Source organism: Malus sylvestris, chromosome 5, assembly GCF_916048215.2.
Source record: "Malus sylvestris chromosome 5, drMalSylv7.2, whole genome shotgun sequence".
NCBI lineage: Eukaryota > Viridiplantae > Streptophyta > Magnoliopsida > Rosales > Rosaceae > Malus > Malus sylvestris.
In genome coordinates, this window is record NC_062264.1 from 3,352,010 (window position 1) to 3,378,858 (window position 26,849).

The following is a 26,849-nucleotide window of genomic DNA, read 5'->3' on the forward strand; positions in this document are numbered from 1 at the left end:
GAAAAAATGAAAAAATAACCGACACAACTTTTCGTATCGTTTCCCACAGACGATGCCAAATGTTGATGCACAAAACCGAAGGTCTTGGAACAACGTAAATCCGACCGTGAATCTGCATAAAAGTAAATAACACAAGATGTATCGTGGTTCACCCCAAGGTTTGGGCTAGTCCACATTGATTATGTATTTCTCTGTTTGTGAGGGAGAGAGATTCAGAGCCTCTGAGGGAGAGAGTGAAGTCTCTAATGGCCTAGGAATTGACCTCCTCAATTGTGAGGGTGAGGAGTCCTTTTATAGAATAAGGGCTCCTCACTTATTATATATTTGCCCCTTCCTTTATTACATAATTACATTTAAGTCCCCTAAGTATTTGTACGAGATCTAAATACGGAGGCCCTAAATATGGTATAAACAGTCTCTAAACTAGAGGTAGGCATAATGGTCTTGGACCCGTAGGTCAGGGGCGGGTTCATGTGGTTCATGATGGGTCCAAAAATTCTAAGGAAAAATCAGGGCGGAGTGGATCGGTTCCACAAAATTAACGGGGCGGGGCGGGTCGAGTCCACGAAATTATCATGCCGTTGGAAATCCAACGACTATCATCACGCTACGTCATAGAGTCGTTGGGCTCTTCAGTTGGAGCTGTTGTTGCGAGTCCCACACAACAAAAGTTGTTAGCCCACTAGCCCGCACCGATGTGTATTACACACGCCTGACAAAAAAAAAAATATGATTGACGTTAATACTTGGTGATGCAAGGTCGGACTTAAATTGCATGGGTGATTGGGCGGGCTTGGTGTGGCTCACCAATTGCTCTCCTTGTTTTGGCATGCTGGGCTGTTAGAGGTGGTTTTTAAGGTTAAAAGGCAATTGAGAAGCCCTAGCCCTTGCCCTTTGGCAATGAGTGGAATTGCTCTAACTGGGACCCAAAATTGGTTTTTCTCGATCAATCCCATGGGGAAATTTTCCCGGGAAAATTTATTTGAACCTATATAACATCTTTCTACAATCAACTTACTATTTACACTCATATTACTTTTAACTAAACTATCAATATCTCTTTAAACATAAACTTACTACCTAAATTATCCTCACAAACTCAATTCAATATATAATTCATATTTTCACTCATTTAAACAATAAAAACTCAAAAGCAGTATTCTACAACTCATTCGTAAAAGAGAGCAGTTTTAGGTTTCTTTAAAAATTGTGGCTGTCTAAGTTTTGTTCTTAGATTCTTAGATTCGCCTTTCTTGTAGTGTTTGCTTAGCTATGATAAAAATTCTTTTAGGGATTGTTGTAGAATACAGTTCGCCTCCACCCAAATATTCAAATTTATTCCTAGATTTATTATTTAATATAATTTATTTCTCTTGAAAATATTCTACCCTTCCATTTTTTTTTCTTCTACCAGTATCCTCTTGCATGCTTCATAGCACATGAATGAAACCCTTGATGCAAGCACCCACTTCATGCAGCTCGCCCCTAACCCCTTGTACAAACCTTGAACACCCTCCGTGCTCAAGTATACTAGCAAAGACCTAGTTCTCGAAGAAGTTACAATTGACCAATCTCAAACAATATATTACCATTTAAATTGTAATTCCTTAGCGTTCAAAGCAAGATACAGTTGGAGACATATCTGCAAATGTAAAGAGACAAAAAAATTGACAAATATTTTCAAAGAAAAGAAAATCTCCACATATCTATCAAAGCAATTTTAACCATCTTCACGAACCACAATATCACCATCTATTGGTCAAAAGAGCCTGTTTTTCTCTATAAGAGAGACTTAGAGTGTTAGTTAGAATGAACGGATGATAAAGATTGCATGATAGTATGATTTAATGTGATTATTGGGTGGGTTTATTGATAAATTCTAATTTTATTGTTAATTTTATCTTGTACTTGATGATAATTATGCAATAGGGTAAATGACAATTCATAACTAAAATTTAAGTTGAGTGTTGATCACTCATATATTTCACACATTTATACCATCCATTTCTAAAGTCTTTGTGATGTTTTTGTGTTAAATTGTGGTACTTTACCTTACCTTGTGTTAATGTACAATTAAATTTGCTTTAAGATTAATTTCAAGAAAAGTGGAGAAAAATAAAAAAGAAAGGAAAGGACACTTTGTGTTTTGTATAATTAAACATAATTCAGTCCGTTATTATGTGCAGATGGGTTCAAAATATACCGGTTTCAATTATCTTTATCTAAAGTTGCAGACCACTACAATACCATTACATCTTAAAGCTTAAGTGGGGAGTGCACTGACAGAGGAATAAAGAGACTAAAAACAGAAAACAAAGGAAATGGGACGGTAGTGGAGAAATGGGAAGGAAATGGAACAAAAAGAAGTAGAAAATAAAGAGCATGGCAGACAAGAAAATGGAGAGGTCAGAGCCTGGCAGCTAGTGAGAGAAGCTGCACAGAAAACTGTGCAGAGAGCAGAGAAAACACACGGAACAGAGAAGGGAAGTGAGGCGCAGAGACTGTTGGGCGCGGAAAGAATAAAGGCTGCCTTTGGCAGCGTGAGAGATAGGAGGAGAAGCACGGGAAGAAGAGGAGCACAGAGGCAGAGGCTTCACTCCATTCTTATTGGTGTTATCTTCTCAAACTCATGTTTAATTTTTGGTTTAATTTGAAGATAATGTGTAACTAAATTTATTTTGGCTAGAGGTTAATTCAAAGCCATGAATATATTTGTAATATGAATTGATTACTTCCAGTTATCGTTCCATAAGTTGTGAATACAATTTGCTTAACCGTTGAAATTAAAACTTATTCTTGCATGTTGATTGAGAGTGCACGCTTAATTTGCATACTTGAATTTGGTGCTAGGATATAAATTTGTTTCACCTAATCGTTATGAGTTTATATTAGCAAGTAGTGAAGGTCGCTAGTCACGATCGTGTTAAGTAGATTCCTGGCAAGAGTAACATGCGTATTCCATAGTTATGAATGCCTAGTCAATGTTTATGATTTCCGTTGAACTTAATGATCTTTGTTGAATGTCTCTATCATGCGTATTCCATAGTTAGGGACTTTGATGAGGAATAATTTGGTTGTAATGCGTATTCCATTCAATCCAATGAATCTAGGGAAATCTAATTATTGTTAATTTAAGCGGACCTAATTAACTTGGAACATTGTTATTCATAACTTGTTAAATTGATAACTGGAAATCGATTTAGGTTATATTTATTTCATGTGTGGAGAAGAACCCTCTAGCTAGTTCTTCACCTATCCTTTCACCTTAATTTCATGCTTTTGTCAATTCTGTAATTTATTTAAGTTTAATTTACTTCTCGTCAAAACAAACCCCCCCCCATTATTAAATTATATTATTTAGTTAGTTTTCATTGTTGTTAGTCTTTTAATTCAATTTCCGTCCATTTCAGTTCCTAGTGTCTAATTTGATTGTTTTCATTATTTGAGTCATTCTAAGTGTGTTTCGAGTTATTAGAGTTTTTAGCCTAGTTTTGTGTCCTTGAGTCTTGTTTAATATTTTTAAATTAATTTAGAATAGATTAGCAATCCCTCCTAATCCCCGGCCTAGAACGATACCCTACTTACATCTATACTACAATTGTCAAAAAGAGGGTTAATTTATGTGTTAACTTATTTTACGCATCAAGTGTAGAGAGGTTATATTGGTTCAAATAAAATTTCCCAATTTTCCCTTACTCCTTCTCCCTCTCTCTCATATATTCAACTAGTTAAATCTTTCAAGTATCAAGATCGACAGAAGCATCTGCAGAATTTTAGAGGGGAAGAAAATGTTGAAACCTAGTTCGACATCTTCTATGGCTACAGAGAGAGAGATAGAGAGAATATAGAAGAACAATATTAATTCATTGACTGTTAAGCTTCCCTTACAATTTGCTATTTGTAGGATATTTCCAACTAACTAACTAAATCTCACACATCTACCATACATTTGTCATTGCGAGATTATGCCACCTAGCAAGTATCCTAATAATACCCTCTTGAAACACAACTTGTACAATGAAAGAACAGAAATAGTACAACACAACAGAATAAAAAAAAAAACAACACAATATTTCAACACTACAACAAGAAAATCACAAATCGGCAACTTCAGGGAACTTAAACTTTAACTCTTGATATAATTCCCAAGTAGCTTCTTCTTTCGAGTGGTTTTTCCATTGAACCAATACTTCGGTAGCAATTGCATGACCTCTTTTGATCAACCTTCTGTCCAAAATAGCTATAGGAACGTCTTGAAGGATGCCAACATATGTTATCACAGGTAATGGTGTAGTAGTTTGTACATTTGTGCCTAAATGTTTCTTCAAAAAAGAAACATGGAGCATAGGATGTAATTTGGATTGCTCTGGAAGTTGCAGTTTGTATGCCACCGATCCCACTTTAGCTAGAATTTGGAAAGGACCATAAAATCGAGGTTGGAGTTTGTGGAAGGGATGTGAAGCCAAAGACATGTGTTGGTAAGGTACCAACCTCAAATAAACCCAATCACCAACTTCAAAAACCCTCTTAGTCCGATGCTTATCAGCTTGTACTCGCATTCTACATTAAGTAGCTTCTAGGTTACTTTTGAGTAGTGAAAGGACCTTGACCCTTTCTTTCAAACTCTGATCCACTGCATCCACCTTTGTAGTTCCACTATCATAGGCTTGTATAGTTGGTGGAGCTTCACCATACAGTATCTCAAAGGGAGCCATTTTGTGGCAGTATGATAATTTGTGTTAGAACTCCATTCTGTCGAAGATAACCATGATGCCTATTTCTTTGGTTGAAAGCTGCAGAAACACCTCAAATAGGTTTCCAAACACCTATTTACAACTTCTATTTGCCCATCAGTTTGAGGATGGTACCAAAAACTGTAACATAATGAACAGCTTTGCAAGTTGAAAAACTCTTTCCAAAATTTACTTAGAAAAACTGAATCTTTATCACTAATGATTGAGTTTGGCATTCCATGCAATTTGAAGATGTTATCCTTAAAGAGTTGAGCCACCAAGGAAGCAGAATATGAATGTCCAAATACTGTGAAATAAGAGTATTTAGAGAGCCTGTCAACTACCACCCATATCACAGTTTTACCTTTGCAAGGAGGAAGTCCCACTATAAAATCCATAGAGATGTTAGACCAAACTTTTGTTGAAATTGGAAGAGGTTGCAAAGGGCCTGGTGGTGAAAGAGTCTCATATTTACTTTGCTGACAAGTAGCATAGTAAGCCACTAATTCCTTAATACTCTTTTTCATACCTTCCTAGTAAAAACACCTTGATATTCTCTTGTAAGTCTTCAAAAAACCTTCATGTCCCGCACTTGGGGTAGCATGACGCTCAACAAAGATCTTATCCCTCCAAGCACTTGTGGGGCTCAACACAATTCTATTCTTGTATTTCAAGAATCCATTATCCACTTAAAATGTCAAATTGGCAATAGGAGTAACATCCTTATCTTTAGTTAATACACTCTGAGTTTTGGCAATGATCCATGGATCTTTTTCAATATGCCTGCGCAAATCTTCCATCTATTGAGAATATGGGTAGGTGATAGCCAACAATTGCAATTCTTCCAAGGAGTGCATAGAAGAATCAAGTGTTAATGGAGATCTTGACAAAGCATCTACTGCTTGATTATTGCACCCTTGTTTAAACTGAATCTCATAGTCGAAACCAAGTAGTTTAGTCACCCATTTTTGCTGAAAATGGGTGTGAGCCCTGCCTTGTAGGAAATATTTGAGGATGTGGTCATCTGTTTAAATTATAAAGTGATTCCCAACCAAATATGATTGCCATTTATGTATCGCATGTAAAATTGCCAACATCTCTCGTTCATGTGCTGATAGTACCTGATTCCGTGGACATAAGGCTTTACTAGTGAAGGCTATTAGTCTTCCCTCTTGCTACAAAACTGCACCAATCCCATGTCTTGAAGCATATGTCTCTATAATAAATGGCTTATTAAAATTTGGTAGAGCAAGCACCTATGGAGACAACATAGCTTGTTTCAGTGTGAGAAATGCTTATGTAGTTTATGAACTCTATTTAAAATTTTCCTTCTTTGTAATGGCAGTCATGGGACTTATAATCTTGCCAAAATGGGGAATAAACTTTCTATCATATCCTGTTAATCCCAAGAAGCCTTTGATAGCTTTCACAATTGTAGGAATAGGCCATTTAGAAATGGAATCCAACTTTGTAGGGTCTGCAGCAATACTATCTTTTGAAACTATGTGACTAAGGTATTCAACCTGGGATTTACCAAAAGCACATTTAGACTATTTTACAAATAATGTGTGTTCCTTCAAGGTGTAAAAAACCAACCTTAAATGCTTCAAATGCAAGGACCAAGAAGCACTATAGACCAATTTATCAACAAAGAAAACTAAGATAAATTTTCTGACATGTGGTCTAACTATTTCATTCACTAAACACTGGAAAGTGGCAGGGGCATTTGTTAACCCAAATAGCATTACCAGAAATTTGTAATAACCATCATGTGTTCGAAATGCAGTCTTCTCCACATCCTCATCATGTATTTGAATTTGGTGATAATCTGCACTCAGATCTAATTTAGAGAAATATTATGCTCCAAACAACTCATCTAGAGTTCACCAATAAGAGGAATAGGAAACTTATCCTTGATAGTGATATCATTAAGTCCTCTATAGTCCATGCATATTCACCACGTGCCTTCCTTTCTTCTGACTAATATCACTGGTGAAGGGTAATGATTGTTACTAGGTTGGATGAACCCAGCTTGTAAAAGCTTTTGTACACTCTTCTCTATTTTAGCTTTTTGGATAGGACCATATCTGAAGTGTAACGACAAATATTTTGGTTTTATAATTTTAAAGTGTGATATTCATTTCCTTGTCGTGTCACATGAGATTCATTTCCTTGGCGTATCCTTGCAGCATTTGTCGCTACGAATGTGTGGGAGTAAACATATTTGAATTTGGAGCTAAAATGAAGATTTTACAAACTTGAAATAGCAAGGGTATTTTTGTAAATTTCCATTTGAAACACATGTTGTATTAGGGTTGTGTGCCATGTGTGACTTACAGATTGGATCCCAATCTTCTGGAACTCTCGTGACTTTCTCTCTTTCTCTTTAGAACACACACACACACACACACACACACACACACACACACACACACACACACACATTCTCTCTCTCTCTCCCTTTCTTATCTCTCTCCCTCTCATCACTCTTTCCCTCTCCCCCGAGCATACCCACAGACCACCCTTGTCACTAACTCGCCACTCTGACGAGCTTTGCCATCCTAACTCAATCTACCTACTCATCCTTCATCTCACCATCTTCCCTCACAAACTCCATCTCTCGTCTGTTCTCTCTCATTCCCTCTCGGTTCACTGATGCATAACACCACTGCCACCAATCTCGCAAACTCCGGCGAGATTTCTAGTTCCATGATCAAGGTAAGCTTCGGATTACCACTGCCATTTTTCCTTCGTGAGTTAGAAACAATATTAGGGTGTTAAAGTTTTTGGTTTAAAGAGGTATGACACACAATCAACGAAGGACCACGAGGTTGCAGGCATTCATCCAGCTATCTTTCTGCCACTGCTGTGAACCAAAATGATATAAAATGAATCTTTATTCTTTTAGCATCATTCTTGCTTTTAAATGGTGAATTTTAGTTAAGGTTTGAAACTCGTCCCGAATGAAATCCTCAAAATTCCCTGTGTTCGTCTTCGTTGGGTCCGGCAACCTGCAAACCCAAACGGGTTAAACGCGACCCGCGTACCTAAAATCCAACTCAACAGACCCAGTAAGTTGGCCCAAACCCTAGAACGAGCCCAAGTCCATAACCCATTAGCCCCAGCCTAGAAATCCAAAACCCATTACCCGGCCCAACATAATAACCTCGCCCAATCCACTATACCCAAGCCCGGATTCGACCCAACCCGTTGACCCATTGACCATTGACCCGACATGTTGACTTCTGTTGACTGTTGACCAGTCAACGTTGACTTTTGGGTTGAGTTTTAATAAATACGCTCTATTTGTGTTTAGGTGCGTCGGTGGGACCATCTTCGCTAGTTCGAGCGGCTCTCGGCCAATAAAATATAGGTGAGTGGACCCCTTCTTAATTTGCATGTTTTTATAAAATATTAGCCTAACATGCATTTCATAATTCATGATTTGAGTATGTTATACATTATGCTTTACGGATTTCTATATTTATGATTTTATCGAAATTACATTTACGAACTGTTATGAATTATTGGAGTTGCATATATGGATTTCTATTGATTTCTAATATGATCTATATTACGGATTTACGAATATGATTTATTTTATGGAATTACATGGTGAGACTTGAGCTTTTGAGCTCCGGATTTGATATGAGATTTTGAGGTACATTTTCGGTACTTATCTAGTGGGTTATCATACAACACATACACACAACACGGGTATGTACATGTTTATGGCCATAAGACGCAGTTGAGGATATTTATGGATATATTTCTTCTATAGCGTAAACCAAAGTCGTACAGCTTCACCTTCGGGTGATCGGGCTTACCATGTTTCTTTACTGGTGAAACCTAGTGTCATACAGCTTCACCTTCGGGTGATGGACAGGTACTGCTTTCGAGCGAATGAGGAGTGAGATATTTATGCCATATCCCCAGCTTCACTGGAAAAACCAGTGTCGGACAACTTCACTAGCCACGGCTAGTGTCGGTGTGAGATGTATATGCATATGTTTCTTCTCTCGCGCAACCCAGAGTTGTACATCTTCACTTTCGAGTGATGGGGCCTACCATGTTTCTTCATTGACGTAACCCAAATCGTACAGTTTCACCTTCGGGTGATGGACAGGTACTGCCTTCGGGTGTCTATGATACCCCTAGTTGAGTACATCATCGATGAGATTTACATATTTGCCTCTGGGCGACGATATTTCCATTATCGAGCACTGGATTTTACGTACTTGCTTTATAAATGGTTGTTCATGGCATGCTAGGGTTTTCAGAAAACTTCTTATGTAGTATTATATATGTTTTCAAAACAGGGGGTTATTATGTTCAGAAATAAAATGTTTTCCTATTATCAGTATTATTATTATAAAAGTTGGTCTACTCACCTTTGGTTTTTGCCCCCTTCAGGAGTTAGAATCGAGGCATTCGATCCCGGCATCAGGGTACTTCCGCATAGGTATCCTCAAGTCTTCTTAGTGTAGGTCTCACTCCTTTTTTCATACCTTTTAATAGTAATTCTTTCATATAATTCTTGATTAATTGTATGCTCTGAACATGTTCCTGCAGTGGCATAATCTTTCTAATTACATATCTTTTATTTGTATGCATGTTAAAATAGCTTCGTCACCCTCGAGTGTCGGCCAGCACGTGCCTACCCTGGTATATGGGGATATCGGGGTTGGGGAGGGTCTAGTATTGGGAGGTTTGCTGCCTATAATTAGTGGAATCTTGTGATAAAAAATCCTTCGAGGAGAAGGTGCTTGAAGTGCATAATATCATCTCAAGTTCTTTTAATAATTGTTGTAAAGCTTGCTGTTGTTCAACAGAAAGGTGTTGAAAACTTTGATCCACTATCTCAAAATTGACAAGCTAGTTTCAATTGTTGCATTTTCAACTTGAAATAGAACGACTCCCATTGTTGTTTCTTGAGTTATTATCCTTTGCATTTGTAGAGTTGATATATGTTCAATAAGAGCCCCTTGAGATGTAGTGTTAGTAATGAGAAGGTTTTTGCATCTTTGGTGAATTGCATTTACAATTTATCAAAACCACCCAATATAATAGTATAAAGATCTGAAACCCCTTTATACTCCTGGATTTTGATTGCAGCTTACGACAATGTACCTTTTGTAGACACTTTACCACTATCTGCAACTTTGACATTAAACACATGACTAGTGTCCAAATGACTCTTGAGTCTTTTAACCAAACCCAAATCAATAAATTGTGTAAATTGCCTGAATCTATTAAGATTGTATCTGGACAGTACTTGACAAACCCTGGAACCTTCATAGTATTTATAGATGGAGGTGTTAGGGTTCCAAACAGAGCACAGTGAGTAATTTCAGGTTCTATCTCTTCCATATCATTCTCTACCTCATTCTCCTTACCCTCAACATAATCTTGCACATCAAGCAATAACAATTGTTTCTTTTCACAACTATGACCTCAAACATACTTCTATTTACAATGGAAACAAAGACCATTTTTCCTACAATGATCTATCTCTTCTGGTATTAATCTTCCCACGTTATTGAATCTTGATCTATTCTCAACCATATTCATAGTATTTTCATATTGTAGAGGTGATCTAAAATTAGGTTGAATCACATGAGATTTAAAGGAAAATTTCACCTTGAGATCAGTAATCTTGTAATCAATTTGTAATGCAAAAGCTGAAGCTTCAAGAACATCCCTTGGTTTCAGAAGTTTCAAATCAGGCCTGAGTTCTAGTTTTAATCCCCTAATGAAGCAAGAATTCAGTAATGAAGGATTGATATCATTGGTACGATTTGCTAAGCGTCTAAACTCGATCACATAATCTCGAATGGTACCCACTTCATGGAGCTTAACCAAAGTTTCTGTTGAATCATCTAATTCGGAGGGACCGAATTCTTGGCACAGAACCTTTGTAAATTCTTCCCAACTAGGTAGTTGATTAGGCATCACCCCCATTGAAACCATTGCAAAGCATCCCCTTCCATGTGAAAAGATGCCAACTTTACCTTCTTTGAATCTTCAATGTTGAAAAATTCAAAGTAATGCTCGGCTTTATAAAGCCACCCCATTGGATCATCGCCATCATTGAATTGACAAAAGTCCATCTTCAAGAATGGCGGTCTTGATTGTTGCTGGTATTGATGGCCGCAATATTGGTTCTTGAAATTAGGAACCCAATTAGGAATGCCCTTTCTTGCACCTGTGGATTTAGTGGAGTTGCCTCTCAAGATTCCCCCACATAACCCCTATTGCAACGCGACATGAATGACTGCAATGTAGGAGAATCAGTTCATGCGAAGACTTGAATGCTGGTCGCAATTCATCTTGTGAAGCTTTGAATTCATTGAATTTTGTTTCCAAATTTGAGACTCTAGTTTCCATGTTTTTTTCGCAATGCTTGGCGCGTCATACAACAAAGAAAGATTGAGTGCATCGAAACACCAACTGATACCAATGTTAAAACCTAGCTTGACATCTTCTATAGTTGTACAAAGAGAGAATACAGAAGATCAATGCTAATTCATTGACTATTATAGTATGTTTCGGTGAGGGAAATAAATTTAGAATTTGGATAAAAATTAGAATTTATAAATTGACATGCTCCAATTCCCTTATTTGGATTCATAAACATAGAAATTTAGAATTTCCGCATGGAAAAAAAACTTGGAATTTGAGACCTCTAATTCCCAAATTTAAATTCTATATAAATAGGTGTCATTTCTCAATTTCTATGATTGAGAGTTTAAAAATAACAAAGTCCGTATTCAATTTCATAGGTTTTTTTTAGGTTAACCAAAAAAGAAAATTCACAAATTATAGAAAATAAAATCTCGTCATTTCAATTTCTGTCATTTTAAAATTCCTTAGTAATCTTAAATTTCTTCATCCAAACATAGTGTTAAGCTTCTCTTACAATTTGCTATTTGTAGGATATTTCCAACTAATTAACTAACTAACTCTAACACATCTACCATACATCTGTCATTGCAAGATTATGCCACCTGGCAAGTATCCTAACAGAAAACCCTGGTACTGTTGCAGTCCTATTAGATTAGGAATGTGATTGTGTAAATCCTAGTGTATCTAGGAATATCTTAGAATATTCTCTAGGGTTAGATATTATCCTATTAGAGTTGTAAACCTATCGGGGTAAGGAATTTACCTTCCTTACTACTATAAATAAAGGCACAATGGGGGTGGAATAGAACATAGATCACAATTACACATCTATCTCTTCTATCTCTATGATGCACCTTCTCTCTCTTTCTGGCCTCTATATAGTTTAGTAAATTATGCCTACAACACGCTCTTTAGGCTGCCTAAGAGTGTTTGATCTTCAATCAGAGGAGTATTACGCTTTAATCATTCTTTTTATGATTAATTTATTATTTTATTAAATTGATCTACATGTTATTGATTCAATTTAATTTTTCTGTATTGAAAGTGATACAACGCATTGGAGTTTAAAATTTATGGGATTTTTTTCAGCTGAACCATTACCTGAGTTTTTGAAAGTTACTGGGCCCGCAACCCTTTCAAGCAGCATACCAGCATTTGTTTGCTGGGCTTTCTCATGGTCCAACCAAAGGCAGACCAAGCCAGCCCATGCTGAGCTTATCCGCACACTCAGCCCAAGTAGCCAACAAAAGCTGGGTTTTCTTCACGCCACTGCTCAAAGCCAACAAGCCTATCGCTGTTAGGCTTTGCCGTCTTTCCTTGACCCGCTGACTTGCAGTCAAGTTAGGCTGATGTACAGCCGTATAATGGAGCCCAAAGACCTACAGCTTGTTGTAGGGCCGTGACCCATTGCAGCCAGTAATTACATGCTGGGATACATACCTTTTTCGACCCAATGCCAATTTTTGGAATCCCCGGATTCTAAATCATGTCCAAATATTATTTTTTTTTGGGTACTTTGATTTACACTAATATGATCCATCTGTCATTATTTTGCTTCCACAATCGACCCCGTTTGGTCTCGATCTATTGAATTAGTTAAAAATATCCAATCGACCCCGTTTGGACATTTACAATTCAATAATTTATTTTTCTTCTTTGAACCGTTGACATCCTTTCGTAGTCTCGAAGCTCTCACACTTGAGTTCCCAAAGCAACTCAAATCCACTGCACTTAAATCAGTACATTGTATTCTGTGTTCTTACAGGAATCTCTCTTTTATGAACTAAACGTTCATAAACTAAATTAAGCTTGTAGTTTCAAATTTAGTGCCTTTGAAACCCCGAAGTTTTCTTAAAACAATACACCCATGAAAACCCGATGTTTTTCATGTAAACCATGTCTTAGAATCCAAATGTTCTAACTTTTATGCTTATGGATATTTTATTTCCTACAGCACTATTCACAATCTTGTTCCCTCCATTTTGTGATTGTCAAACCATCACAAGTTCGATTTCACTAACTTGGACGTTTCTTGACATAAACCACTTTATGTGGGTATAAGACGTGAATCTCCACTTGACTATCAAGAAGCTGAGAAACCATTGAAGCTAACAATGGCACGGAATAGCTGAATAAGCCTCTGTCATGATCTTCATTCGAAAACTTATGCCCGAAGCATTACAAAGGGAAATAACTCCCGAACGAGGATTTCATGGCTCTTTGGCTCGCTTCTACGAACTATTTAATCATGAAATATATTATTTGAAGCACACCATGATTACGTCCATGAATAAGTACAATTCTGAAGTTTATAAATTCGATCGAATTTTGACTGGAGAATATTTTTCTTGTCCTTCCAAGTTTCTAACTCACTCTCGAAGTAGCAGTGCAGAGAACGGAAGTTTACCAAATTCTCAAATCGGATTACTACTATAAATGTGAGAAAATAGTATAGACCAGTTTGGCTGGAGTCTACCAAATGGCTCAACCCAGTTTGGTCAAAGCTTACTGAATGGTTATGCCCTGCTTCAGCAGAGATGCACCGAAGGGCATGCTCTGCTTCGGCAGAGATGCACCAAACTGTATTACTTTGCTTCGACAGAAACCTATCGAGCAGACCCTTCCATCTTCATCTAGAGCCTACCAAACCCAAGTATGGGTCTGTTTTTTTCACAATCCAATTTCGAGTTTGTTTTTACAACATATAGTAGAACTAGGGCCTGCCAAGGTGTGGCATCATGCCGAAAACATGATCCTTGGCACCTAAAACCTAAAACTTCAAGAATAAAGGATATTGTGCCCAAACCTCAACCCTGCAGAATCTACTTCTGTCTTGATGGAATAGATCATTGGTTATGCACCTGTTTATGCCCCTACCAATGTTTTTAAGGAGTACCATTCTAGTAGTCAATATGAGAGACTAATTTGCTTCACCAAACACCGTTGGAAAAGCAGAATTTTGACATAAATGACCATGTTGGCCAAATCCCCTTAGTAAACCATTTACTTTGTGAACATTTTTCTATGTTCTTGGATTCACATTTGGTGTTTCTTTTAGTTATGGATAATCTTATTGATATTGTCCTTGAATATGAGTTAATTGAATCATGTTTCTTGTATACATGTGACCGAATTCAATTAAACACATGATTAGGTATGAATGTGGGAAAGTTAGTTGTTTGGATGAATGCGACACTACACACACTAACTTTACACCTAAATCACATCTCTAGCAACGACTTCAAGTCTATCCAACCTGATCAAGAGCATTGGTACGCTTCTCGTTGTATGAATAGTACTAAATTACTATTTCAGAGACCTTATATTCTCTTTGTTCTGGAAGAACGTCATTGCGCATTAAGGATATTCGAGATGACAATGATCATGAATGAAACCACTAATGGAAAATAGAGTGAAATATCTTTGCACCACCTCTAAAAATAAGCCTAAAGCTTCATTTTAGGGCCAATGGGTTGCCTCTCGATTGGGATTCACCACAAGTGGCTAGCCTAAAGCTCGGTGATTCGAGTAGTTTACTTGCCTTGGCACGACCATTTGGGACACTTAGGTCAAACAATGATGCCACGATGCATCTCCTTACCCGAAGTAAGGATCTTGCGTCTACAAGCATAATTTGCTAAGCCTGCTCATTGAAAAAAAAATTGATTTTCTATATCCTCCCTAGCAAAGATACGAAATGACCCTCTTTTCACAATGGATTCAAGGGAATATATGTGGACTAATCCAACCAAAATGCAGACCATATAAATATTTATGGTTTTGGTTGATGAATAAACAAACTGGTCACATGTTTGTCCACACACATTGCTGTTAAACCTCTTAGCTGATTTTAAAGGTTCACCACCCTACTTATCCCATAAAGTCTGGAAGACGGGATAATGCTAGAGAGTTTATATCGACGGTTTTTGATAAAGTATTGCATGTCTTTTGGATTTATAATTGGACATTGAATTCCCATGTTCACTCCAAAACAGCATTGCATAGTGATCATAAAGCGCAATTTAATTGGTCGCACGGACCTTGGTGAATGCACCAAGTTTTTGGTTTCTGCCTAGGGTTATTCAATCTTGTACACAGCTATGTTGGTCCACCTTAAGGCTCATTGCCACCCAACCATTTCAACGTTACAGTTGGTTACTAGGTACGAACCGAACATTTTGTATTTATGCATCTGGGTGTGTATTCCATGTGCCAAGTTGCGCCACCACAATGTACCAACATGGGTCCTCAAAGAAGGATGTGAATCTTTGTAAGCGATCTCTTTACCACTCATTTACGGATTGTCACTTCAATGAGACAGTCTTCCCATTATTAGGGGGAGATAAGAATGTCAACATTCTTGTAGAATGACGCGAATTTGCATGGACGTCGAGTCAACATGCCTACAAACATGTTGCTCTAGACACATTCTTCTGATCTAGCTAAAGTGACGAGATCATATATACCAGCTACAAACATGCCTACAAGGATAAACATACTTAACAGACGTTGAGTCAACATCCCTAAAGAATATGCCGTCCCTGTTAGACTATTTGGCCGCCCCTACTGGATGGTCCAGTACACCAACGGCTAGCCAATCAATCTATCTTAGCCTGAAGCACAATAGATCACTCAGTTCATAAGATTAACTTCCCTAGAAGAGTAAGATCACGGCACAACAATGAATCCATACTTGATCACTGTCTTAATCATTTCCATCTCATGAGATTAATCCGGATTACTCTCGAGACTTGATGTTCTTGGTCTAATATACTAGTTTGGATAAGTTAATGAAATTGGAATGAGATTATCATCGATGATGTTTTCACTTATATGGTAGCTACCGAGCGATGATATCGAACAGTGTTCCGTTGACTAGTGACAACGTAGAACTGATTAGACAACTGAAATTACAATCCAGGTTTAAATTCCTTACCAAAGTGTGTTTTGGACCTATCGTTCCTACAGTGCTCCCTGTTCTGTTACAAGTGGGAAAGGAAGTGTAATGAGATGAATAAAATAGTGCGATATGATGCACGCCTTACGGTGCAAAGTTTCTCTCAAACGCCCTGTGATTGACAACAGCATTATGAAATGTGGTTAGTGTTTCTCCATAGGGAATATTGATACGGAAATCTACATGTAAGTTCCCGAAGAATTACATGGATTGGTTCAAATAGTTCTAAACCACGAAACACCATCTCAATTTGTTTGAGGCGTTTACTTATGGATTAAGCCAATTTGGTTGATGTGGTATATTCATCTAAGTGATTATTTGATCAGTTAGGGATATGAAATATGCCCTTGCATGTTAAACTATGAAGTCATGTTCTGAATTGCTAGAGTTGTAGTTTATGTCATTGACTAAATCTCACTAAAACTCTAGAAGAGCTTGAGAAAACTGTCTCGCACCCGAAGACAGAATTTGAGATGAAGGATCTTGGGAAAACTTGTTTATGCCTTGACTTGAAGTTGAAGCGTTGTTCTGATGGTACTTTGTGTCTACTAGTCAAACTACACCCCCCTGGGAAAATCTTCCATATGCTATATGCAAATGAGACCCTGGAAAAGGTTATGAAACCCAAAGTTCCATATCTGAGTTTAAACTTTGCTCTTGTTGTACTTAGATCATTGCAATTAGAAAGGGCATCCCATTCGCTGTTGATCTATTGGTAAAGATGCAGCACTGGGTCTACCCACTAAATTGGTATTAAAGACGTTTTCCCGCTACCCTGAAAGGTACTAAAGATTTGAGCAAATCCCAACGCATCCTAAGCGGATCTGACCGCCTCAATCATCAGAATGATGCTTACCTTCTTGTTGGAAATATGCCCTGAAAGTCAATATTTGGAAGAAACCTTTCAGGACAAATGAATCGATGTATAGATGACTCTTATACATCAAATGGCAAAGATACTAATTAGGACTATCTCAATTAACGATATATGTCCTAAATAATGAATCCATGGACAATGGATCAATTGAAGAAGTAATCTAATGATGTTAGACTACAGAGACCTTCTTCACATAACCATTATGTCCAAAAGGTTCCTGGTCATTGGATTGTCGGAGGGATACTGACAATGCTTAGACCGGTACATACTGTGTCTGCTTCAAATGGAAGGATGGAAAGTCTCATCCCATTCGTGTGGTGACACTAAGACAAGTATGTAAGTGCTCATTAAGGGAATGAGTTCACTAAACACAATCGAACGAGAGTACTTGCATGGAGGTCTACTCACATGTCAAGCAAGTAACTCTAATGGTTAGAATAATGTAAGTAGTCCTTTGACCTGAGGCATCGTCGTTGTCTTGTGGCTAAGTACTTAATCTTTGATTATGTCAAAGTCACCCCATTCGCGGGTGTCCACGGCATAATTGGGCTTAAGCCACTTAATCATGAAGGCAAGTGAATGCGCAACAAGGAATCTCTAATCCTCGAAAAGAGAGGAAGAATACTCTAAGATATGATTCGGGAATCTTCGGTCGAAGTATCGAGCGTAATAAAGGAAAGCGTTCCTATGCAACTCAATTGAATCATATAAGAAGGAATAATCACATTAGGGGTTTGACATAATATATCCATACCCTAGTAATGTGATTGAGAGTATTGTTTTAGAGAAGGATCGAATTACATTGTAATTCCAACTGAATAGGTTCTCCGAACAACTTCTACATTAGCTTGGGTAGCTATGACATATGGTTAGATGTCACTCATAGCTTGTGAGTTCTTCTAGATGATTAAATGTATTCATCAAAGAAGAAAGGTGAATTAAAAGGAAGTTTTAATTCACTATGTGAATTAAAAGGAAGTTTTAATTCACTATGTGATTAGATTAAATATAATCAATTGGATTGATGTCAATCACCTCACTGCCTTGCTAATTAGAACCTAAAATGATTGTACACCGATACACTCTTGTAGTGAGTAATTAATGGATGATGGAAATAATTAATTGGATTAATTAAGTGTTGTGATTAATTTAGAAAGTCTAAAGAAATCATAAAAGCGATAAAAGATCGTTTTGGGCTTAAAGAAACGTTCGGGTTTAATTGGGCCCATTGGGCCTAAACCCATTGGGCTTTTATTCAAGCATTGGATGACTAGAAATAAATAAAAGCCCAAAACCCAAACCAACACAAAGGGGCCGGCCATTTAAAGTGGAGAGGGAGAGATATTTAGTCAAGTTGTTGACTAGGTTTCTTTTTGTCTATATAAGGAACTTTATAGAGATTTATTCCTTAGGGTTTTTGTGTGTTTTAAAACAACAAAGAGGCAAAAGAAACATCTCTCTAAAAACACCAAAGGCCGGCCACCTTGAGGGTGATTTAACTAACAATCTTTCACCCTTTTGGTTATTCCTCCATCCATCTTACTACACTAGTGGGTGTGGATATTTAGAGGTCTTCTCCTTTGGAGACTAAAGGAGAACCTTGGAGCACTCTTACTAACAAAGTGGAGGAGGCAAGGAGGGAGGCTAGGCTCAAGGACTTCAAGGAACAAAGGGCTTGGAGGTGGTCCATCCTTGGTCTCAAGTCTAGATCAAGAGGTATAAGACTAAACCTACACTTTGTTCTTTACTAAAATGTTTTGATGCGTTATATATAAACCTATGAACCTTGAAGGGGATTTGCATGACTATAGCTTTGATATTATTTGATAACATGCTTCCGTTGCTTATGTATATAAATTTTGAATTGTATATGCATGCTAGTCTTTTCGAAATCCCATTTGTTAATCTCATAGTTTTCCCTTCACTTCTTTGTTATGCTAACGCTTGTTACTTATCAAACTTGCACATGGCAAATCCCTGAGTGGTTATGTCTTTACTGTTAAGGATATCGCAATATCTTGGAGGTCCACAATATGACCTTAGTTGTGAAATCTTCAAAACATTCCAAGACTCACCTCACTTCATTACACCACATGTGATGGTTGAGAGCTCTTGTTGAGCATATTTGAAGTACTTGCTATTTTCTTTCATCATTGAGTACCGACAATGATCCATGAAGAATATGCCACATGTATTGACCTGACCAGGACATGATGCATCAACGAAGTCAACACCAAGACATATTACATCTACATCACATCAGTAAAGCATTAGGAGATTGAAGTCACGCAAGCTGATCCCAAACAACCTTGCCGACCTTTACACGACGTCACTGCCAAAGGCAACCTTCCAGAAGTTTGTCTGAGGAATTGGTATGCCTAACTATTCATATGCAATGCTTGTAGTTCTCATTTGGAAGTTCTGTCAAACTTATGGGAGTATCTAGAAGTATACTTACTTGATCTTAATGTACTATTTTCCTTACGATTAGGAGCATTTTTCCCACTGGGTTTTTGCTACCTAACTAGGTTTTGACAAGGCACCTATCTTGGGCTGGTCATACCCTTATGAGCTATTCTACTTGTGTCCAGAAGACGTTTAGTTTGGACTTAATGCAACTTCTCACTTTTCTCCTTAGTCTATAAGTTTTTCTCCCACCTTGGATTTTACCATAACGAGGTTTTATTAGTTTTACCTTTTTATGCATTCTTCCGTTGTTTTGAGACTCGCATTTGCTCATTATGCCGACTTCATCAATTGTACTTACTTCATCGCTAAAGACCTAATGCGCCATTTAGTTGAGTATTTACACACTCTGGGGGGAGTGTTGCAGTCCTATTAGATTAGGAATGTGATTGTGTAAATCCTAGTGTATCTTGGAATATTCTCTAGGGTTAGATATTATTCTATTAGAGTTGTAATCCTATTGGGGTAAAGAATTTACCTTCCCTACTACTATAAATAAAGGCACAATGGGGTGGAATAGAACACGCCTCACAATTACACATCTCTCTTCTCTCTCTATACCACACCCCATCTCTTCTCCATAATTGTTTAGTAAATTATGTCTACAACAGGTAATACTTTATCATTGTTTCTCTATAATTTTTCCAAGAAAGTTTATGCCCTTCACTTTCCCGAGAAAGTTTTTGCAATTGCGTTTACAGTAACATCACCCTTTAATGCCTTTCAATGACGTCACCCGTTATTCTTTCCTGTGATGAACAATAACGTCACCCTTATAAGCACTTCATTTTCTTTGCCTTGAATGGCAGGGCTTTTCAATTTGCATTATTGATAGGTGGAGAGTCAAGACTATCGGGTTTCTTCCACCCAGGATTCCTACTGATGCGTTTGAAGAAGGGGATTGTTTCATGTACTCTTCACCAGAAGGTTTAAGTACCAAAAGCAGTCTAGCAAATCGTTCTCATGAAAGAAAAACAAGGGTAGTGGAGATGGCTCTTTGGTTAGGAGGTTTAGTTTTGCTTGTCCTCTCCATATTCGCATTTCTTTTTGTCATTTGTTTTGTATTATTGCCAGAAGAAACAGAGAGGGCAAAACTTATGGAGTTGAGGGGAATAAAGTTCCGACAAGTTTGTCACTTGCAGAGATAAGATCAGCTACAATGGGCTCTAACCAAAATAGGGTTGTTGGGGGAGGGGGCAGTATCTAAGGTTTATAAGGGTCTCTAGCCTTTGGTGGAGAAGTGGTAGTGAAAAGGCTTGAGAGGGCTAATGAGATTGGTAGTCTACGTAATATTTTTACCACGGAGTTTGCAACTATGGTGGGCTGTTTGCAGGACAAGAATCTGATTCAACCTCATGGGTTGTGATCTGAGGGTAATGAGTTAGTCCTGGTGTACGAGTACATGCGCAATAGAAGCCTTAACAAAGTTATCTAGAAAAGCTTCGATTCAGCAGTTGTTCTATCCTAGAAGCAAATACTTAATATAGCTCTCGGGGTCTGCTTTTGATCTTGCATATCTTCACGAGGAGTGTGAGAGGCAAATAATTCACAAAGATGTTAAAACTTGCAAAATAATGCTCAATGCAGATTTTAACGCCAAACTTGGGGATTTGGTATAGAGGGAGTGTATGTGCATAGTTCTATCATTTAAGAGAAGCAACTATACCAGCTGGAACAATGGGATATCTTGCTCCAGAATACTTTTATTTAGGTGTTCCAACTGTTAAAACTTATGTTTACAGTTTTGTTATGGTGGTGACGGTGTTAGAGGTGGCGATGGGGAGAAAGCTAGTGGAGAATGATGGAACAGTGGTGGTTGATTAGGTTTGGAGCATGTGGGAAAAGGGGAAACTGATCGAAGCTGCTGATCTGAGGTTGATAGGGAAGTTTGATGATTGATGCATTAGAGATATAGAGGATGTTGGTGATTGGACTTGCTTGTTTGCACCCAAACCATGTGAAGAGGCCAACAATGAACGAAGCTCCAAGGATTCTTAAAGGCGAAACACCTCTTCCTCTGCGGCACTCAAGAAAACCACAGGTGAGCCTTGGGCTTGTTTTTCCTGATGACTGAAGAAATCCCGTTGTGTTGTGGTGTTGGGCCAAGTCTTGAACTTGATGATGTACAATATTTGACTCGGAATAGCCACTTTGGAAGCATTAATTGCTCGTAATAGATCAAATAACCACACAATTGGTATATTTCAGTGTAGTTTGTAATAAAGAAACTAGGAGCTCGTTGTTGACTGGGGAACTAAGGAATCCCTCAGTTGCTTTAGTTCATTTGTAAATTTTGCAGTCTGAGATTGTGTTTGATGTCTTATAGAAATGAATGCTTAGTGTTAACATTAACGAAATGCTTAGTGTTAACTAAAACAGGCCATTTGTTCATTTCTATAAAAATTTAAATTCAACTCCCTGGTGTTTGATGTGAATAATTAGATTGTTAACAAATAACAAATAACAAATCTAAACACAAATTTAAACCTCGCAAGCATACGAATTGAAAAAGATAGTATAACGATAAGTTAGAGTTGATTCTACAGAGACAAGAATAATTTAAACAAAAATAATAACTATCAAGTCAAAAGTACAAACAATGACTCTTGTTTTTTTCTTCGTATTATGACCCAACTAAACACTAAAGCATTAAACTAAAAATCACAATGTGGTTGATTGATAAGCAAACAAGAAAACCTACGAAACAAGATAGTAAAAGAAATAAATAAAACACGACAGTGAAGGAATGTTTGTAATGAATTGGGACTGTAATCTATGGATGGTGAGCCTAAGGTTTCGGAATCCACACTCAATCATACGTTTCTCAAATCAATGCATTCATACAATTCCAAATTTAATTCTTGAAGTTTATCTACAAAAAGGTCTTGTTCCAACTCAATTTGCAATTGTTTCCCTTAAATATAATTTCTCCCAATGGTCATGGCAAGAGTCAAGTATTTTCGTATGCAACTAGCCTAAGGTCAAGGTCTAATTTTACATACAACAATCTGTTAAGCTCTTTGGAAACGATAAACATACACACATACAAGTCTAGTTCTAGCTCATATGCATATGGAATCTCTAAATCGTTGTGCTTATATGTAAGGCAAGATAATCACTCAACACAAACAAACACAATTATATCTATAGAATAATGGTAGCTAAGCATCAAACCATAAATAATCAATAATAAATTACATCTGAAGGTTCAAGAACACAAATATGAAAATTGCATCAAGTTTGCATTGAATTGAGAAACTAAATGAAGTGTTTCATCCTAATCATAGGATGATAGGTTTGTAAACTAGTGTATATCAGAAGCTATGACACACCCCGATCGGAATTGAGGCATGTTGGCCATCACGTGAGGGTGACGTAGCCATGAGCGTAGAGCGGAAGTGATAGTGATATGAAGATGTGAGTAATTAAAAACCAAAACTAACTAATTTACACTAAGATAACCATAAAAAGGGTGCAGAGGTGTTTAAAGTAGTTATGCAAGTACTCAGAGCGTATGTAACCTAAGTGCAGTCCAGCAGGCTAAGTATTAATTATACAAGACATGAACAAGATTCCTACATTAATTGAAGTTTGTCAGAACCACCGTAGAGTCCTCGTAAGCCACCAACACAAACTTCTAATTAGAACCTGGAGGGGCGCAAAACAAAAAACGTGAGTGGGCAAAAACAAGCTTTTTAAAACCATTTCTCTTTCCAAAAATAATAACCCCCGACTGTAAAACTTGTATAATTTCCCAGAAAATAGTAATACATACATATGTAGAAATCATGCTAGAGAGTATTGAAAACCAAGTATATGCCATGTCAAGTATCTCAGCAATGAAATAAGTAAGCCAGGTGAAATAAATCAATGCAAACTGATATGTCAGCCGGAGTCACCTAACTTGACCTGTATGGCTGAGCCTATAGCTCATCTACCAATTCTCGCACACAAGTTGAAACCACCTAATGTGGTCCGTACGACAGGCTGGGTGTAAATAGATACGCTCAAGTGCTACAATCACGTGAAGGCTATGTGAAGTATTGCAAGTCACCTACGAGTTAGAACCACCTAATGTGGTCTGTACGACAGGCTGGCACCTGCCTTGGATCCAAGGTGAGCATGTGGTGCGGAAGGTGAACGATCACGTGAAGGTTAGGCCCTGGCCTCGAGCGGAGCACTAACACTGGGGTGCAGGATAATGAGCACTAAATGCATCTAAACAAAACTATACACACTGCAATCACTATCATCAACATGCATTTACCTGAAGCTTACCTAGGCGTCCGCAGCATCATGCAATAATATGTATATCTATACTAATGCATATACTAAAATGTAATGCAATTGACATGACATTTAAAAAAACATAAATCCATTTAAAACCATTTCTGGGAAAATGGAAAACATATATACGTATATATAGAAAACCAAAAGCCCACTCACTAGTATGTAGCAGGGTCGTAATCCCCGAGTTTCGCCTGGCTACGCTCGTCCTCCGAAAACGTCTCACCTATATGCGAAACAACTAATTTAACGTTAATTTTAAGCACATAACCAAAACCGTGTAATAACTTCTCGTACATTGCTCAATTGGGGTGTTTGAATATACCATCGTGGCCTACTCAACACCACGAGCATCCCCATATTTTTAGAAAAAAAATTTGGTGTCTCACGCGCTGGCCAAGGCATGGCCACATGCACCAGACACCCACACTGACAGAATCCCTAACGGTAATAGGAATATTCCGATAAATTCCTACAATATTCCGTTAAAATTACCTGACGCAGTCGGTATATTCTGTCAAAGTTGACGGAATATTCCTCTTCTTCTCCGGTGACTCGCCGGAAACCACCATCGGCCGCCGTCTGCAATGCCAGATTCTAGAAAATTTTAAAACTTCATTTTCTCATTCATTTTTCAACCAAATTCCACAAATCATATATGGATTTGAAGCTCTCAACAAGGAGAACCTAACCTTACCTATTTGAAGTCCTAAAACCCACGAAAAGTAGTCGGAAAATCCTTCGAAATTTTGGCAAGGTCTTCAACTCTACGAACTAGCCTATTCCGACGTCCAAATCACTTCAAAACTAGCCTAAGGTCCCAATAGAGTTGGTTAGGACCCTTTTTGGACCTTAAAACCTTGAAAATTTTCGACAATCATGTCAGAGTAACTTTTACGCCACCGGAGCTCGCGAGTTCTCGGGTTCCCGACGTCCTTTCTTCAAACCAATGGTACCACCAGTCTTGTGGAGTCAAGAGAAGACTGATGATGGTCTTAGAAAGGTCGATCCGTGAAGTTTGGAGGGTTTTCTTCACAATTGGTCTACGCTTGTACGGACGAGAGAGGGGGTTCGAGAAAGAAGGAGAGGGAGAAGGGTTTGGCACGTGTGTATGTGTGTGTATGTCACGGGATAGGTCAGAAATAAAAGGGTCTCAAGCCCTAGTTGGGCTACAATGTTTAGGGCTCAAACAATTGAGTCCAACTAAAAAGAAACCAACCCAAATTTCACTTAATCCTTAGTAACATTTTCACTACGAACTTGATTCTGCCCTAACTCGTGTTAACGCTCTCATGGCATCGAGTACAATTTGATCACATTAGCGGGAAAAATAATTTAAAACTATATACGTACATCCACGTCACCAAGCCAACGAGGGCATAATCTTCATTTTCACACATTTGAGGAGAAAATATATATTTATTCAGGATGGGTCGTCACAAGCTAGAGAGAGAAAGGAAGAAGAGGAATAGAGAGAGAATTCAGTTGAGAAGATTGTATTTCATTGATTGATCATCACAGTACATAGACTATCATTTATACAGCTGCTATTCATTTGTTTCTTAAACAGGAAGTTACAACAGTAACTAACTATAACAACATTTCCTAACTAAGATTTTGTTGTGTGATTAGTGATTTTTGTTCTTAATTTTACTAAGATTTTGAGTTTTTCTCTCTGTTGTTTCTATGAATTTTTGTATGTTTGATTTTTTTTTTCACTGTTTGTTTTGTCCATTGCAAGTTTACAATGTTTGATTAATTTCTATGGGGTGAGTTGTTAATTTTTCCTCTATTTATTCATGTTGTTTTATGAATGTTTAAATGTTCTGTATCTAATTTTACTAACTCCTTGTGTGTATTTTTAACAATAGTTGTCACTATTTAATTTTTTGTTTCAAATTGTGCACATTTATTTTAAATGATTTTTTTTTTTGTTTGGGAAGTATTTAATTTGGAGATGATAGTTTAATGGTATAATAATTTTGTTGTAATGAACATTTTTCAATTGCAAAATTTTGAGCCAATATATGGATGTCTTGCAACCTTTATTTTGGTTGATAGAATGATTTTGTTGCTCATAATTTTTCTATTGATTGAATAATTTATTTTTAAAAATACCCAAAATTTATGCTCTTGAATTAGAGTTGTCAAAAATAAAATTGAGACTTGTTTAGTGTAACATCCCACATCGCCCAAGGGAGTAGATCCTTAAAGCCTTATATGTATATTCCTATCTCTACTTAGCACGATGTCTTTTGAGAGCTCACTGGCTTCAGGTTCCATCGGAACTCTGAAGTTAAGCGAGTTCGCGCGAGAGCAATCCCATGATGGGTGACCCACTGGGAAGTTCTCGTGTGAGTTCCTAGAAACAAAACCGTGAGGGTGTGGTCGGGGCCCAAAGCGGACAATATCGTGCTACGGTGGAGTTGAGTCTAGGATGTGGTGGGGGTTTGGGCCGGGATGTGACATTTAGTGTGTAAGCAAGAGGTAAATAAATGTGTAAAAACTGAAATGTCTAAAATACCCTTAAACTTAACAGTCCATTAACAAAAGTGGGTAAAGTGAGGCAAACCGTTAAAAATGTCAAGAGGCAAAGTGAGACAAAACCGGTTTCAAGGGGTAAACTGAGACATAATGACAAGTTCAATGGGCATTTCGACCAATAAGCCATTTTCTTATGAGAAAAAGAACTTCCTGTCTTTTTCTTCCTTGAATAGGAAGCTATCCCTGTCACCCCTTCGAAATTACTGAAAAACGTCAGTCCAAGTCTTAAAGTTGATTTAAACCTCCCTTAAGCTCTGTGTTCTATCTCAAGCCTTGATGTATTAATGCTTCCTTTCTACTTGATTAAATGGATTGTTACGAGTTATGGAGCTGAGAAAGCGAGTCTCAAATTTTGTGCTAGGACTAATCTGCAAACATTTCCAAAATAACTACTTTGAAAATAATCAATAACCGTGACTTGAGAACAAAAACGTTAGCGGGCTAAACATATTGTCAGGAATCTAAGCATTCTATACACATCGATAAATTTCCCTATAGTTCGATTCTACAAGGGGTAGCGGAAAAAATTAAGTCAGTTTGATCCTTGTGCTAATAATGAAAGAAATACCGAAATTGTTGT